General features: G+C 39.9%; 1 long non-coding RNA gene across 1 annotated transcript in view; it reads left to right on the top strand.

The window, feature by feature from the left end:
- The first annotated feature begins 3,067 nt into the window (after positions 1-3,067).
- LOC121941632 overlaps positions 3,068-19,174 on the top strand; it is a 62,424-nt gene continuing 46,317 nt past the window's right edge. The window contains exons 1-2 of the long non-coding RNA XR_006105765.1: positions 3,068-3,151; positions 3,318-3,350. This is a non-coding gene — a long non-coding RNA (uncharacterized LOC121941632). The remainder of the gene's footprint in view (positions 3,152-3,317; positions 3,351-19,174) is intronic.

The raw sequence follows: 19,174 nt of genomic DNA, 5'->3' as shown, positions 1-19,174 counted from the left end.
GTGGCTTTTAAGCACGTCAGTGCTGTGCTCGAAAGTTTAAGACATCATAGAGCGAATCTTCACATAACTAGCAGCGTCAGACAAGATTCTGGCACCATGAAAGACAAAGCACACTACAAAAAATATAATCATCTACATTCCAGATGTAACATCCCATACAGTTTGATTCAAATCATCAAAGCCATTTAAGTGACTGAGCTGAAATCTTCAACATTTTAAAAGCCTTCATGAAGTTAGAAACCTGCTGAGGCAGATGTAAGAAATAACTTTATCAGGCATTGCAATATTTGTCAGCATCTGAAAGCAGATCATTAGGAGCTAGTTGGAAAGATTCCAGTCTGAAGGCACAGATCCAGTATAACAGAGACCCAGCCATGAAGCCAAGAGAGTAATCAATTCCTGTTGGTGAAGTGGAATACTTCACCTAATGGGTCCTGATACAAACACAGTTGTTTGTTTCTGGAAAAGGAAGTAGTGACCTTTAAGCACACCAGGGCTCAGCATCCACTGACTGACCTGAACTAACTGACAGAAGAATGAAACCAAACTTTAAATTGTTCTCCTAACTGCACGTCCACAAAGATGTTCAGCTGCCTTGACTTTAAGAGCATTTTTTTCAAAATATGGGGGGTCATGACCCACACAAGAAGTTGTGAGATTAATTGGAGAGCACACAAGTTTAGAAAACATGAAAAACAATTGCTACACAAAATTATGTTTGTCTGACTTTAATAGAGACTGCTGCCCCAGAAATTGACACCATAGGTTGTTTGTACAAGCATCTGATGAGGACCTCTATTGACCTTAAAAGAAGACGATGCCCTCTTGTGGCTTATGATGGGAGCAAAGGAGGAAGTCAGATGGCGTATTATAAACATCAAAAAAGTCCACATAGAGCAACACATTCCCATGCCCAACTTGTCCAATACCGATGGTCAGTTGTCCTACATGTCAAACTATGATGCTCTAGGTACCCCTCCAGCGTCAGTTTTGGATGCTCAAGGGTGGCGTATAAATTTACAGCTGTTAACATGCATGGTGTCTTTTCAAAATAAATAGACATGAACAAGTTACCCCCACCCTCCCTATGTGGACTTTCTTGCTCGTCACACTACCGCAGTTGAAGCATCAAAAAAATGCTGCCGTCCAGTGTGTCTCATACCACCACAAAAGCATGCATAACTGCATCACAGTCTGATGCCGAGGGCCACTGACCAAGTGTCAGTATTTGATGGATTGAAAGTGAGAGTGAAACTCAGAGCTCAAATACATTTTTCACATTTGTGTCCCGTGTGAAACCAAAAGTCAGTGTGGAGTTATTATAAGCTATGTACATACATAGCATAGAATTACGTACTTAATGTCAAATCATCACATCACTTCATCATGTTACGTTGATGCCTAACTGCTGCGTGTGTTCTCTCCGGGGTCTCCGGCTTCCTCCCACACTCCAAAGACATGCAGGTCAGGTTGATTCGTGACTCTAAATTGCCCTTAAGTGTGACTGTGTGCGTGGAAGGTTGTCTGTTTGGGCCCTGCGATAGTCTTGCGACTTGTCCAGGGTGTACCCCACCATATGCCAATGACAACTGGGATTGTCTCCCCTGCCCCCACGACCCTTGCGAGGACAAGTGGTTATGGAAAATGAATGAATGAATAAATGAATGAATGAATGAATGAATGAAACACCTCTGTGGTTCATACTGTATCTAGAGGGTAGGAACAAACAATGTATGTGGTCATCTTGGAGGACTTGTTGCTTTAATTTAATCTTTTCTTTTTTCTTGCAAGATACTATGTAGTTTTTGCTCTTCAGACCACTAAAAAATTATCAGAATAAAACAGGCTGTAATGTGATTTAAACTGCAGATATTTACACTACTTTGTATCAAGGGATCAAGTAAAATACAGTGTGGAACCACTGCTCTAGAAAGCCCTAACTGTACTTTTACTTACTTCTGTGCAGTTGGAGAATCCACTGGTGCAGCACCTGAGGATTTAAAAACTGAAGAGTCGGCAAAGTTCTTGGAAAGATTTACTTCCAGATGCTCCTGCTGATGTTGTTTGTAATTAAAAAAAGCTTCAAGCTGATGTGGAAGAATTTATAAAATTACAACTTTCCTCTGACAACCGAGGAATTGTAAGTCCCAGAGTACTAAATATAAATTCACATTTAATCTCGCCAGACCCTAGAAATGTTCTTATCTTGCAGTTCAACAGCTTGAATCACTAAATTACCAAGTTACCCCAAAATATAGTGATCGGGATATGAAAACTGTCTGCAGCATTAAACTCTTCTATAATGCTGACCACCTGGAAAACTTGTGATTGTGTTTTAATAATCTGACAAACTCTTCAATTTGTCAGATTAATAAAACACAATGCACCACTATGTAGGGCAGGGATACTCAACCTGCTTTGCTTGGGGGCCAATCGCAACAGCCTCATATTTCTAGGATTTTAGGAAGTTTCTAGGATTTTGTGATGTTTATAGGATTTATGGACTTTTCTAGGAATTTAGTACGTTTCTAGGATCTTAGAAAATTGCTAGGATTTTAAGATATAGCTGGATTTTAGAATGTTTCTTAGATTTTAGGATGTTTCAAGGATTTTAGGACAGTAGGGGCTTAGCTAGGACCTCTGTTGGGGGGTGCAGTGGATCCTCCATTGACATTTTTTAATAAACAAGCTCTATTTTAATGCTGTTTTCTGCACTCTGTGATCTTATGTATAATAAAAGTACACTAACAGTTCCTAGTGTGAATCACCTAGTTTCATTGTGATTTAGAAAACGGTTGGGGGCCACCCATGCAGATTTTGGCCAGATTAAGTGTGTTAATCATCACTAATGTAGGGTTCTATGAAGAAGGAAAGTGTTGCAGAAAGGAGGTAATAGTGAAAAAAAAAAAAGACAGATTAGTCCTTTAAATGAAAGTAAGGCGATAAATGGGTGTCACCTGTGCGAGTGGGCGGGGTCAAACTGCACCAAACAAACCCGAAAGAAGGGAGCAGAGAAGAGGGAAGAGAGGAGTATTAAATAAAGAAGATATTTACCATCATATCTAGTTTCTGAATGCTGAACCATCACCCGGAAAGGAGGGCAGAGAGAAATCACACAAGAATGTCAAAGAAAAAGTACATTTGGATGAACGTGAGTGCCAGTTTGTATGCAGAAGCGGCTGGATTTCCCACCTGGGCGGCCATGCGCTGCCAGGCAGAGCACTGATCCCCGGAGTTGCTATGATTGATTCTTTTTTGTGAAATCTTCACCTTTTTCTGCTTGGATTTAACCCGTAACTTTTCCCTTCACTTTGCAGGATATTCTCATTTGCTCAGAGGACTCATTCAAAGTAAGTCTCTGCTTTACTGGTCTCTCCTTTGGCTTCTGGACACAGTTTGGCCTTATACACACTGACCTGTTTTCAGTCAGACAGTTTGTGAACACAGGAAAGCCTGTTGGCTGCTTGGATTATTTTTTGATTATATTTCACATGATTCCAATATGATTTAACTTTTAATGCATCAGTTTTGGATCTGTCCATTTGCCATACCTATATGTCGCTGTGTACTGAGGGAAAATAGTGGACTGCATAAAACTTTTTTTTGGGGGGGGGGGGCAGTGATTATTTTGTATTTTTGAAGAAACACGGAGTAGTTTTTTAAAATGTCCGTCTTTCTTAATGTTGTTATTGTTAAAATAATGCCTTTAATTTTACGTCACTTAATTGCCTGCGTACTGGTGAATTTTCATGCACCAGTTTATACCTTCTGTGCATCATTTTATGCTGTTAATGCTTTTTAATTTTGTCAAAATCAAACTCCTCTGCTAAGTTAATGTTTTATTTTATGTACATGTTCTAAATTTTGAGAGAGACATGTCCCCTATGTCCCATCACAAGGCTAATGTGTCCCACAAGCAGAGAATACATGTGACTCTTTTTGGATATTTGTAATCAGTTGTTATTGTAAACTTTATCAGCAGTCAGTCCCATGTTTACATGCATGAATTATAAAGAATGAAGTGAAATGGATCAAGTCCATTATATAATATGAGTTCAGCATCACATGTTGCCAACATGTGTTATTCCATTAATATATTAAGAGTTAAATTAGTCTACACCATCTTAAATTCCTCATGCTCTGCTTCTCTGAATTATTGATGGTAAAACGAGTCGTACTGATATTTTGAGATATTGGGGTGGGAGGCTGTTGCAGTTTTTTTTTTTTTTTTTGCAAGTCAAGGGAAGTGTTTAAAGGAAAATAATGCTGGGGATGTTCTCTCTTTTTTAAAAAGTGTAACATAAGGTTCAGCTGTTGCTCCCAACCCAATCATTTTTGTGGAGGCCTTAGCGGGTTGGTTTGTCTTTTGAATTTGGGACAGAATTGTCCCAGAACTCTTCTATCTTGTGTGCAAACTTTACTTTGAATATTTATTTAATATTTAATATCTGCACACATGAAACATATGTATGCGTGATTATAAGACGGTGGGCCCCAGGTGGACAGCTATTCCAAAGGCTTCACCATCTTTCCCACATAGTAGCAATACAAGCAGACTTTGTGGTGGCTTTGCATCTCTTTGTTGTTGTCATGCATGTTTTTATGATTTTGTTTTATTTGTGGTAATTTTATGTACCCTTGTGGTTTTCTCCTTGTGGTCTCTTTGTAGTCATTTTGTGTGTCTTTAAGGTCATTTTGTGTTTTTTTTTAAATTAAAGTTATGTCCTTCTTGGTTGTTTTGTGACTTTCTATATATTTCCTTATTGCCTTTCACATTTCTTTGTAGTTGCTTTGCATCTCTGGGGTAATTATGTGTGTCTTAAAGATCATTTTGTCTCTTTGGGCTACATTTGTTTGGTTTTTGGACATTTGTGACTAGTCAGAGTTTAACTAGTAGTAATGTTGTTTATTTTTGTAGTTTGCATCTCTTTAAGGACATTTTGTGTCTTTTTGGAGTAATTTTGTTTCTCTTTAAGATACTTTTCTGTCTTTTTGTAGTTTCTTTGCATCTCTTTGTGGTAATTTTGTGTCTCTTTAAGGTAATTTTGTGTCTGAGGTATAACTGTGTCTTTGGTGGTCGTTTGTGTCTCTTTGTAGTTCATGTGCATCGCTTTGTGGTTGTTTTGCATCAGTTTGTGGTCATTGTGAGTCTCCTCCTGGTCAATAAATGTTCTGGGCCTGGCCCCGTTGGACATTCAGTAATCCATCCATTCACATAAGTCCACAAGCTACACGCATCCACATGTTGCCTGTTCCTGACTTGCAGGCAGGCAAAATTTAGTTGCATGCATAAATAATATTATGTAGACTTCATTGGTTAATGTGGTCAGATTCATTTTAAAGAGGAGGAAGTTAGATAACTGATTAGTGAAGTTGCAAATGAGCCGGCCTCATTCAAACACACATGCAAACACACACACATACACACACACACACACATGAACACGGACATGCACTCGCACGCACATCCTCTGGTGAATATGGATGAGAGTTGATGCTTCCTAGTGGGATGACAGACTGTGTTCAACCCCCTTTGATCTGTATGGCTGCTCCTGTATCCCCCCACTTCACACACAAACAAACACACTGTCCCTTTGAACCCCAGCCAAGATGGTGGGTCAGGAGCACACAGTGTCCAAATCAGGACAGGAAATGGATCTGGTCCATGTAGAAAACAGCATCAGCAAACTCTTGTTTACATGTTAGAGAGAGAGACGGGGGGAAGAGATGGACACTGAGAGGCAGAGACATGGAGGGGAGGACAAGAGGGGAAAACTAACGGCTGAGGAGAGTGTGATATCTGTCAAGCTTTTCTAGTACTGTTACAGAGATTCTTTGTTGAGGGTTGACAGTAAATGCAGCTAAGTATATTTTGCGCGTATGCACAGCTTGTGTGTGTTTGGGCTGCACTCGTGTGTGCACTGCTGCAAGTGTTTGTGTGTACTTTTCACTCGTGCATCTGTATGTGTCTGTCTGTTGAATAGGCTTCTTGTCATTGACCTAAAAACAGTGTGAGAGCCTGCCAGTGTCGCTTAAATCCTCTTTTCTTCTCCATTCCCCCGGTCTCTGTCTTCTAGTCGGCGCACACACTCGTCTGTGTGTGTGAGCGTTTCCGAGAGTGGTGTGTGTGCGCACGCGTCAGTTGCTGTCTCTATTTAAACATCATACAGACTCACAAATGGCGTTCCTGCCAACAGAGATGAGAGCATACTGTTCACAAAGAGTCTTACTCTCCCACTCTTTCTCTCTCCCACTCTCCTTCTTCAGTCCCTCCTTTATACTTTGAGGTACCCATGGGATATCATTAGTGTTATTACCGTATTGAGATAAATGAGAGCATGCACGTCTCCGTGTGTGTGTGTGTGTGCAAGTTATGTGTGTGTGTGAAGTGCATGATGGAGGTGCTGAGATGCCGCATGTCCAAACCAACCCCAAAGGGTTAGGTGTAATTACAGAGTAAGAGCGATTACAAAAGCGGCTTTCAAGATTTCAAGTGTTTTTTTTCCTGCATCCTTCATTCTCTCTTCCATCAATGTGTGTATAACCGTCTGTGAATGTGTGTGTGTGTGAGTGTGTGTTTCTTTAGCCTTGCTAAAGTTAGAGCGAGGTGCTAGTGTTTTGTCAGCCCCATGAAGGCAGAGTGAGGTTGCATCACCAAATCTCTCCTTAAGGGGTGAGGGTTAAGCATAATTACGGCTGCAGCTTTCATGTTTTCTCTTGCCTCGGCTAGTCTTCGCTGCCACCGCTGGCCTTTCGTTCCGTATCAAAGGAGACTTTGGTCCTCTGGGGGCTGCAGACCCAGACACACATGACACAGATTAACACACACACTCTTCTCACACATACACATTCATCGTGATTTTATTCGGTGATTTGCGTCACTTTGTTTTATTTAATGTTGTAATTAAAATCTTACATGCACACATCAGGATTTCATTTACATTTTAATAAGGTTTTTTTTTTTTATTCATTTTGAGTTGTGTTCACTTTGGCTTTGGATAAACTCTAATGTAGCTCCAACTGATTTCTATATTTAGGTTCATATATTTTTTTCAGGATCAACTCTATGAGAATATGGAGTGTATCTCATAAACTGTAGATCCTATAATGCAATTATGCTACTGTACAAATTCACATAGCCTGTAATAGCTGTGAATATAGGCTGTGACGGTTTGCTACAGAACGCTAAGCTATGTTTTTGAAGCTTTCCATCCTCGCAAGGCTCATACCAGTATGCAGGTTACAATGATAACGGTAGCAGATCCACCACAAGAAATTCATAGTAATTTTTTAAACAATGGGGTCCTTTATTTCAGGCGGCTTTTTATCCCTTGCCAGCAACTGTTGATTTCCAAGAGCTTGACAGATTTTCTGTGCCTAGTAATGGTTGCTAAGCTGTGATTGGACAGTTGCTGGTCAGGGGAGGGGTTTAGCAAATGGTCATTTATTAATTTGTATATTTTTCTCATGTCTTGCATTTTGGATTTGACCAAACAACAAAACTGTACAGAGCTGCTTTTCTTTACAGCTTTGTAAACAACAACACATTGTACACAAATGAGGGTGACATTCTAACAGCTGCATGCAGACAGAGGTCAAAAATGACCCAACAATGCCTGACAGGCCTCCCTCTCACCTTCATCTTCCTCTTCTCCCGAGCTGTCAATCATCTTAAACCCTGCACCTGTTAGAATTTCTTTCCGTTTGTCCGTCTGCCGGCCGGCTCGCTCAGCCTGTCCGTCTGTTTCTCAGTCTGTCTCTGTTGGCAAGACGATACTGACTGCAGTGTTGTATTTGTGTGCATGTTGTCTGTATCTTACAGAGAAGAAATACAGTATAGAGTATGACCACCTATGTGTAGACATGTATAGTATCATAACATCAATTGTATAACAATAGAGGAAAACATAAATGTTCATATTTTCAGTGACAATATAGGGCTATTTTTGTCTATATTGACATACAGCATTCATGTGTCCTTTTGGGTCATATAGCATATGTATGTAATTCATGACAACATATGGTATATATTCATATACAAGGGTAGCATTGTAATGGCTGTGTGTGTGTATATATATATTTTAAAGATTTGTTTTAGTTTTTGGCATTTTGCCTTTTTATTAGATAGGACAGAAGATCAACAGCGTGAAAGGGGGAGAGAGAGGGGATGACATGCAGGAAAGGGCAGCAAGCTAAAGTCCACCGAGCCAACGGACACCCCATGGCTGTATATTTTGAAATACAGAAATACTTTGTGCAGAAAAAAATGTATTCGTGCCAATCTCTGTACTCGCAATAGGTGGAGTTCGAACCAGAAATTGTTTTGGATTAAACTGGAAAAGGGGGGCGAATGAGATGTAGTTAAACTTGATATTGATATGGCTTGATCTGAAGCGGCTATATATTATTTATTAAAAAAAACTAGGCCCACCTTTACCAGCTGCAACATCTCAGTGATGTACAAATTTGTGCACCAACTGTAATAACATATACCTAATATATATTATTCTGAGGTGGACATGCATAATGAGTACTTTTACTTTTGGCACTTTAGGTATAGATTGTGATGCACTTCTTTTACTAAGATCCTTTTAACTGAGTACCTTGACACTGTATTATTTCTACTTTTACTTTAACCAAAATACCTGGATTCTTTTTCCACCACTACTGGGCAATAAATATATTTGGTTAGGACTTCATAAGTCAGCATAAAGAATACTTTAATGCAGAAAATAATTTTTGATGCTTGCATTTATGTACATGAATAATACATATGAGTACATGTAGGTATTATTTGTGTAAATCCACGGAGATTTGGTGCATAAAAGTTACATACGGTACATGTATGACACATACATTATGTAACACTGGATGTTTAAATCCCCTAGACGTATACATGTAAAATTGTCATAAGCACATATGATAATATTACTTCTATACAGGTGCACAGATTTGTTTACTGGCTATGTTCGCTTGACTGTTTTAGTTCAGTTTGTTATTCAGATGACACCTCACTCATAATCAAATCAGTCTGTTAACATGATAGGGTAACCCCTTCAGTATTCCCACATGGTAAGGTCCATAAGATCATGTTTAATTGAGGATACAAGCACATACAATGGCTAAGTCAGAGTCGCAGAACCGTTACAGCATTCTTCATTCTTGAAAGTAACTAAATACATTGACTCAAGGCCTGTAATTAAATACAGTTTTGTGGTACTTTAAATTTATTTGAGAATTTCCATTTTATGCTGCTTTACACTCCTGCTTAACTACATTTATTCAACAGCTGTAATTACTGGTAACATTTTACAAATTTAGATGAATACAATATCAAACTGATATTTAACAACAATCAACTAATAAAACAAAAATTGCTATATGTATAAACATATGTGGTAGTATTTAAAGTTAAAACTAGACCCATATTTACCAGCTGCAACATTAAAGTGATTTACACATTATTGTGTCTTTGGTTATAATTCAGTAAATGTAACGCATATATAATTCAAAACTGTCTAATGAATACTTTTACTGTCAGTATTTTAAGTATATTTTGATGCTAATGTACTTTTAATCAAGTGAAATTTTGAATTCAGGACTGTTTGAAACAGAGTATTTCTACATGTTGCTAGTTTTACTTTAAAGATCTGAACACTTCTTCAGCCAGTGGCCAGTACATTTTCTACAAGATACAGGAGACATCCACCCTAAAACATTTAACAGCATTTGCCAAAGTGAGTGGAGCATTTGTTGTTTCTTATTTCCATAGAAAAATGGCCAAGGGTAGTTTAGTATCTTGATGTGATGTGACATAAATGTGTTTCCTATTTAGGCCTATAGCTGCAGAGAATCTGAAAGTATGACATTTTGTACCAATCTGAGACATCAACAGTAACCATTAGGACTCTACATGGCATTGACATTCACCCATTACAGCGACAAAATCCATTCTATACAAGGAAGAGATACCATTTATAGCCACAGCAGACGGCAATACAGAACACAAACAAGACATGACACATCCTGACTAATGGGGCATCACTCTTACTTTTAAAACACCTGGTCTGGTATCACTATCACACAGGTTTATAGTCCTGTCTACATGTATGACTCACCGCTGATGGCAAAAACTTAGTTTTCCAGGTGCTGTTGAAAGTCATTCTGTAAGGTTTAAAAAACCTGAATGATAGAGGCAGATGAGGCAGAGTGAGAAAAGAGCTAAAACAGACTGTTACATTAACGCCAGCTGGTGCAAATCACTGTTGTCACAGAGAATACATTTGATGATGCATCTTGACAATTTGATTTAAGATTGTACATTGTTTTCCTTCCTTTTGATTAAAAAAAAAATTCAATTCAGAGAGAATTAGCTGTGTATTCCCATCCCATCTCACAGTGCTCCTCAGTGGATGAAATTTGCTCAGTTGTCATCAGGTGATCTAAGCATGGAATTTGGGGAATTTAGTTGCATGTTTTTATTGTTTAGAAAATGTCAGAATCATATTAAAGCAACTTTAAAATAAAAACACCCACAAAAACAAACAAACAATAACAAAAATCCTGCAAGTTCCAAATATTTTCCAATGTTATCTTGTACGGTGGTGACTGCAGTAATGCGGCCATGAGCGGATTTTGTGACAATGGGCCCCCTGGGCACAGATATGCAAAAGGTCTCAACACCCATAGGAGCAAGACAGACTTTATGGCGGTTTTGCATCTTTATGTGGTTCAGTTGGTGGTAGTTTTGTGTGTCCTTGTAGTTGTTTCATGTCTCTTTGTTGTTCCTTTGCATGTCTTTTTGGTCTTTATGAGTCTTCACCTTGGTTGGCACATGTTAATTTGAGTAACATTATGCAAATTAAGGCATCAACACAGTCACACATTCTGCCAGAGGCACCATTTTCGGCAGCTATATGCATTTCTTTTAAAGCCATTTGAGGTAGTTCAATTGATCATATTGATTATTGGTAAAACATGAACCATTTTAATTGATTGATTTGGCAGATCCTGTGTTAAGTTAGTATAGAGCACAGACAATGCATTTAAACATTACACTTCTGTTTAATGTATATTTAATGTGTATGACTACAAATTAAGTGTTACGATGCACTAAACATTACAGAAAATGTAATCATATTGAATCAGAAGTACTTGAATCAGCTTGTCTTTAACTGTAGAAACCTCCTCCAGGTTGCCTTTAGTCAACTTAAGACTTATGCTGTGGTTGATTTGGTGACAACAGCAGTTTAGTACTACAGGTCACATAGTTCTTTGAGCAGCAAACACTCGTTGAGCAGCTACTTTGTCAGAAATACAACAGAACAGCAATCTGTTCCCAGCGCAGCCAAACAAACTCATGTTTTAATAAAGAAGTCAGACACTAATTGGCCTTTTCCCATCATGTCATGAGCCACCGTGATCTGATTTCATGCTGCGCAGTTTCCCACACAACAGCAGGACACACTAACAGGAGTTGGTGAGGAACTGGAGGTGTGTGCCCTGTCGCCTGCAGCTCATCCTCTAACAGCTTACCGTGGCTGCTCCGTCTCGTCCCATTACTCTCTGCAACATTTTAAACTGATCCCTTGTCAAAAAACAAAAATAAATGCTGAAATCAGCGTCGTCCCGTTTTGTAGACCCATTTTTAATGAATGGCTTGTGGTTATAGTGCTAACCTCATTGATAAATTCGAATTTGATTTTGACTGTTCCACAGTAAAAGTCACTGCTGTGTTTCACCAGTTGTAATGTCATGCAGCTGTAGGAAATATTGGGCTTACAGTAGTAGCAGTAACTTAATATAGCGTAAAGAAAAGTGAACAGGAAACAGAGGCTGATTTCGATTAGATACAGAACATTAACTTTACATGCAAGCATTGTTTTCTGTGAAACGGGGGGGTTGAGGCCTATTCCAGCTGACACTGGGTGTGAGTGAGGTACATCCTGGACAGGTCTCCAGAATATCACAGGGCTGACACACACAGACAGACTACCATTCATGCTCACATTACATGCAATCTAGAGTTTCTGTATGTGTTAAGAAAATTCTCCTACTTGTTACGAAAAATAACTTAATAATTTAAAAACCCTCTTGAATCAGCTGCAAGATACATTGTCACAGAGATAAAAACAGCTGTTATTCTGACACCATGGCAAGTTGAATTCTTGGAGATACATGGTTCTCACGGGACAGTATTGCTACAAACATAATAATCTTGAGTATGATGCATTACTATTGAACAAACTACCCATCGGTGTGTAAAGGAGTTAAAATTAGTACAACCTTAAACATTTGCAGCAGAAATATGCAACGTACACATTAATGCAACAATAATTCAGAACCCTCATATAGAATAGCAAAACCCTGACAGGGAATATTTTACCTTAGAATTAATGCTTTTACTTTCATATTTATTGGTAATACTCACATACTTTTACTTAAGTCCAGCATTAAGGATTTAGGGACATGTGTTGACAGATGTAATATTCAAAGCTATGTTTTTATTAAAGCAATATCACACGAGAGGGAATGCTGTTGTGCTGTATATCATCATGGCTGTGATTCAGTCATAGGCCTACGACAAAATCACAGCAGTGATGATATATAGTATAACAGCACATCCTTTAGTGCAATATTGCTTTTATACAACAGTTCTACAAGCGCCATTTATTTGTTGACAGTAATAAGCGACAACAGATTATGATTTGTTTGTTTATTTAATGATTTTTTTGGCTCCACCGACACAATTTGCTCTGCAACTGCTGGAAAGGACAGCTGTTGCCAGCCAACATATAAACATTTTCCAACACACCAGTTTGCTAATTGGTGAAAACTCAGTCTTCATGTTATGCTCAGAAGCTGCTTTGTATCATTTACTTGTATCTGTGCATTTCTAGTGAAAAAAGAGTCTGTTAACAGACACTTTGGCGGCCTGTGTGATTCAGATGAGTTTGTTTGATCAGACAATACATCGCTCCAGCGTATGTCCACTCACTGCCATGATCTCCGTCACCTTGAGTCCCGTATTAGACTTTTTCTGTATGGCGGTAGCTCTCAGCTATGGTTGGTGTCAGATGAGTGTGTTCCTGCCTCACTGCACATCCTTGTAACATCTGTGACAGCTGGTTTACTCTCAGTGAACGGCGGTATACCAGAATCCGTTGGTCACAGCTGCTCCCCTCCTGGGCTGCAGGTCAAGGGCTTTTGCGTTAGGCAGAATTTTGCTCAGGTAGTTTTTAAATTATGATACCAGTCAGATGGGATTTCCTCGCTCTTCCAACACTGATACAATCTACGGTAACACTAGATAACTACCAAACAGTGATGTTTATCTAATAAACGATCTACAAAACCTGTAAAGTGGAGTGATACATGCATAATGAAAAAGTCCCAGTGCTGTTGTACTGTATATCAGCACTCATGGAATTACTCTGCACTGATGAAACTGCTTGGTCGGAACTAACTGTTGTATAATAGTGTATAATCACAGGAAATTAACTATTTTGTTACCTTAAGATGAAGCCTTTATATCTACATACAGAGGGAATTCTCGCCCATGAAATCTGCCATGTTGTTTCTGGGCAAACCAATGAAAAGTTGAATTTTTAGAGTTCATGGTTCTCACAGGACAACCATGCTACAGACATATGAGGAGTTTATAGGATACAATGCATTGCTGTAGATTAAAATACCCATCAGTATATAAAGGGGGTTAAAATGAGCACAGTCTTAAACATCTACAGCGGTAAAATGCAACACACACATTAATTCAGCAATAATTTTTAATCCAGAAACTGACGGGCAATATTTTACTGTATAATTTTCATACTTAAAGTACATTTTACTGAGAATACTAGCATACTTTTACAGATTAAGGCTTTAAATTTAGGACTTTTACTTATAGTTGAGTATTTTCATAATTTGGTATTAGTACTTTTACTTAAGTAAAAGATCTGAACACTTCTTCTACCACTTCTGAATATCAATATATTGAACGGCTATCTTTCTGGAAAAAATACTGACTAGGGATTCACGATATTGGATTTTTTGTCAATATCTGACATCGCCATATATAACAACACGTTTGACTGATTACCGATACAGATATTGATATATCAACTTTTTTCTCACCTAATTTTAGTGATGTTTACGTCTCTTAGAATTAACATCATTTTATGCATATTCTTGTCGTGAAAGCCCACCAGTAGATGGAGACATAAAACACAATGCTTTTTTGTTATATTCATTAATTGAACAAAGTAAGAAAAATACTTCAACTTAGGGTTGACGTTTTGTATATGTTCACTGTGACAGTAAAAAAAATATAAAATTGTATTGTGACATTTAAAGCCAATAACTGCCGATACCCATGATGTGCCAGTATCATTATGCATCCCTAATGCTGACCATGATTTGTATAAAAAATACAAAAAAATTCAGAGAACATGATGTTTTCTCAATCTGGCTGTTTTGACGCAACGCTACCTCCAACAGAACTATGGCATCATGCATATTAGAAAATGGACTGTATTCTAATCGACCTTTTTATCCAGTCAATATTGATCTAATGCTGCATTTATCCCCTGTGGAGAAATTATCCAACAGGTCAGAGGCCAGGTCAAAGGTCATATACTTGCAGCGTCCCTGGAGCAGATCCAAATTATTTAGTATGTCAGTCATGGACACCTCAGGGTTGTCTATTCTATTCTATTCTATTCTATTCCACTCTCTCCAGACAGGAGGAGGGATTTCTGTTCATTTATGATGTCCTTGTTATGTTTCTTTTCTTTTTCTCCCTCACTGACTTCCTTGCCTCTCATCTTCCTCATTCCTTATTCCTCAATCATACAATATGAGGGTCATGAGGGCGCAGTTCACTCCAATGTCAGCCATCACCTACAGCCTTTTAGCGTCAGATTACCGGGTTTAGCCTATATTTAGTCTCCATATCCACTAATGCGACATATGATGTAAGCTGTGAACATACAACCGTGGATTTATGCTATCTGTGGAAAAAAAGGGCAGTTAATTTGAGACTTTGAACAAGAGCCTTTTTTTCTAGATGACAGTACATGAGCATGTTAATATGTGTATTCATCCTTTCATTTCTCTTTCAAGTCATTTATATATCTGCCTCCATGCCTGCGTGAGCGCACGTGTGCACGTGTGTGCCTGTACTAAAGAGGCAGTTAATCTGACCATGTCTGCTGGCAGGACATCAGGTCGCCCCATAGTGCATTTAGGCAAACAGCCAACCTCAAATAACATTGGACTGCTCATTCTGGTGGGACTACAGCACAGCTTTGCCTCCAGGAGGACCTGATGCATCCACCAGCAGCAGCAGCAGCTGGAGTGCAGAGAAACACCCAGAAATGTGGGTTCCCATCACTCCCAAAAAAAAAAAAAAACAAGAAAAAATCACAGTGTTTCTCTAATGCTTCCCTATGACTGTTTCATTCTCCGGCAGCCTGGATTTCATACCATTTCATCAAGAACTTTCCCAGTTTGGGTTTGATAGTACAGTACTTATCAGGCTATCTCGCTTTCCAAATGGGAAAGCATCTAATCTAAATGACTGTCTGCGGTGCTTCAAGTGCCATGCAACCCTCTCTCCTCTACCGGAACAGCTGGCTGGCGGTCGCTTCAGTTCAGAGGAAGGGGCGACGGATTGAGGGTGATTGAGGCACATATAGAAAGAGAGAGGGGGAGAGAGAAACTGAATTCCAGCGAATTAATCACCGTCTGTTCCACTGTGTGAGTGAGAGAGAGTCAAAGACAGTCAAACAGAGAGAGAGAGAGAGAGAGGAGGGGGGAGTGGAGCCTGACGCAGTGTGAGAGGCAGAAACTGAGAGGAGAGAGACGGAGAACGAGGGAGACAGCGGCGAGGAGGCAGCACATCACACCAGGCGCCGTTTTGCATCCCAAAAAATCTTGACGCCACACTGGCTGCTTGCTGCCGCTGAGCTCTTTCCCCGGTCACCGCAGAGGAGACACGTGCAAGCTGGGACCAAATCAGTGACAGACAAAGACTAAAAAAAAAAAAAAAATTAAAAAAATCCAACATCAACACAGCCACACATACTGCCAGAGGCACCGAGCGGACCGTTTTGCTGAGGAAGACCTGCGAGGCGCCTTCCTCCACATCTGGATCAGGTAAAGTGAAAAGCAGACGCGAACATCTTCAGATTGCGCAGGAAGGGCTTCATTTCATGTGCATTTTGCCTTGTGATGGCTGGACTCGCGGTGCGTAGGCAACTTTGAAATAGCAGCAAATACCAGCAGCTCTGGCATTCCTGCGGTTCTGAAATCACCGACTCCAAACCCATCTGTGTGCGTGCGCGTGTGCGTTTGGTGTGTGCATAGTCGTGATGAATGACGGGAATTTGCTGGTTGGCTATTCCCGGGCAGCCTTGCTTGTCTTATCTCCATCCCGCTGTGTCCATTGATAATGCGGGCGCAGATAGATCCACATTTACATTATCAGCTGCTGAATGTGTGCGGTGCCTGAACGTCCCGTGCTCCGGTCTGTGCAGCCTGTAACTGGGCAACTTTGATCCCAGCCTGTTCAGCATTATGAACATGTCTTAGACGCGTTATAATTTGCGCATATTACGGCTGATCACCTGGTATTAATTGAGTTTTTGTCCCGGGACGGGCTGCAGTGACAAAGACCGGCACGGTTTCACCCTTACACCCGCACCGCAGTCCAGCGGGCTGATCGTTCAGCACCCTGGACAGCGGCTCTGCACACTTCAGGCTGCAGGCAGTGAAACAACTTTTTTTTTCATCTGAGATGTCTTTGAAATGATGTTTTCATCTGTCTGTTCTTGTCAACATGTTTCTTATTTTTGATCTGAGAAGTCTGTGGTAGAAAATACTGTAATACATCAGGCTTAAAACTATACTTCATATTCTAAGCTGCCATGAAAAAAAGATGTGTTTCTCTGGAAGATTTCGGTGAAACTGTGCACAGGTTTTTCTGTGTTAGTCTAAACATGCAGATCCACATACTGCAGAACATCCCACCACAAGTGCTTGTGCATGCAAAAGATTGAGCCTGTACAGGCAGGGGACACATTAAAGGGATACTCCAGTGATTTAGTGTTGTATTTCCATAAAGTTGTCTGACACACATGAATAGATTTTAAAAAAGTAGACAGCTGGGGTTGTGATATCCTGACTCTAAATCCCTGACACTATGTTTCCTGTGATGTGACTGTTTAGCGTCTTTAATTAGACATTATCAGGGTTGTTTTTCAAACTGTGGAAAGCTTCCAAACAGCCAACTGTTTTTTTCACACCCTGTTTAGCACTCCTATTGATGAGTGTACTGAACTTCCTGTGTAAAATAGATGTATTGCTCCTTTAAAGGCCCAGTGTGCAAGATTTAAGGGGATATACTGGCATAAATTGAAAATAAGTATGTTATCTTTAGTGTATAATCACCTGAAAATAAGAATTGTTGTGCTTTCCTTATATCTAAATAGGGAGTGGGTCAAAATTGTGGTGTCCATAAACAAGGACCGTCATGTGTCTAGCCCAGAATGGACAAACCAACCCCAGATAGGTCCATTCACTTTTTTGCGTTGGCCTCTGTAGTTCGAAGATCATATGCGACAAGCAGCATTAGAAAACCACTGATTTGTAACATGAAACTGCCTTTTTCATTGTTTTACTGGTTTAAATCACCAGGTCTGTTTGTGTTGAAGATGCAGAGACCTGCAGAAAATTCGACTCCAGCTTAAAACCTCCTGAACCATAAACACTGAAGGAATACTAACTGGGAGAAGTTTCAGCGGATCATAATCTGCAATCCTCATTGCTAGACACCACTAAGTCCCCCTAAATCTTATACACTTCAGCTTTAAAGAAAAAAAAAAACTGAATAGATCAGTGAAGAAACATAATGAATGCAGATGTTTCCATAAAGGGCATGAGGGGGTCACTGAATGGCTTAATGGGCACTGAAATTATGTGAATCCAATGCCCTCACAGTCATCAAATGTCAACCTTACTGAACACCTATGGGAGGTTTTGAAGTCATGTGCTGGATAGAGCCCTCCAAAACCTCCGTCAAAACACCCAAAGGAGGAATATCATTTGGAGGGCTGATGCTCCAGTGGAGCAGAGACTTGTCAAATACATGCCAAGTTGCATGTGGTTGTGGCCAAACTTTATCTTCACCCATTTGTAGGTTTATTATCACTTTTGAATGAAAGTATAAGCCAGTTAAAAATATGGCCATGCAGCAAACGTGCAGTTTTGATGTGCAGTTAAAGCACAGTAGCCCACTGAGTGCACGTGTGTGCCACAGAGTGGCTCAGCCAGTTAAATTTTGGCCACTGTGCCTTCTGCCTCCTGCCTTTTGCCCCACTATCTGTTGTAACGGATGTTGTTGCCACTTTGTCCCATAGGGCATGGACTACTAACAGAGTTTTTCCACTGACTGACTCCAATTGTTGGCTGAGTGCCACAGTGGGAGAGAGGGAAAGAAAATGAAGACAGAAGGATTGATAGAAAGAGAAAGAGAGAGAGAGAGAGAGAGAGAGAGAGAGAGAGAGAAAGAGAGAGAGAGGAGCAGGGTCCCACTCCTCTCACACCATGAATAGACATGAGGTAGTCCCACTAAAACAGAACAGCTTCAGTGACTCATTTTCGGGACATTATGCGTTTGGGCGTGAGAAATGGTTGGCTGGCTCTTTTCAAGGCCAGAGATCCTCAGTCACAGCGAAGTCTTTAGTTGTCCTGGGAATTCATTGATAACTATCTCAGAGGTCGCTCATCTTGCTTTCATCCTGCATTAGTACTGCAGTGCTTGCTGCAGCACACTTTTCCCAGTCTCAAGAGTTGTAAGAGCAGAACAAAGGGGCCTCTAAACCTGCGGTTACTAAACTGCTCTGTTTGATTCTTGAGAGCTAACAACTTATAAAACTAAACAAAATCTCTGTACAAGCAGCAGTGAAAGCTTTTTGTGCTGCCACAGCAGAAATGTCAAACATGGCTGGGCTCTAATAGTTACGTCTGTAATAAGGCAGGTGGCAACATTAAAAATCAGCAGTAATGAAAAGTGACAACTTTAGTATAGAGGAACTGCCAGAATGTCTGCAGGTACAAAATGAATGAAAGGGATGGGTTTAATGTCTGTGGTGTCTTGTCGTTGCACCCGGTTGTT

This window comes from Plectropomus leopardus, chromosome 4 (assembly GCF_008729295.1).
Source record: "Plectropomus leopardus isolate mb chromosome 4, YSFRI_Pleo_2.0, whole genome shotgun sequence".
Lineage (NCBI taxonomy): Eukaryota > Metazoa > Chordata > Actinopteri > Perciformes > Serranidae > Plectropomus > Plectropomus leopardus.
Note: the sequence above shows the minus strand (reverse complement) of the source record. Positions and strands in the feature narration are given on the sequence as shown.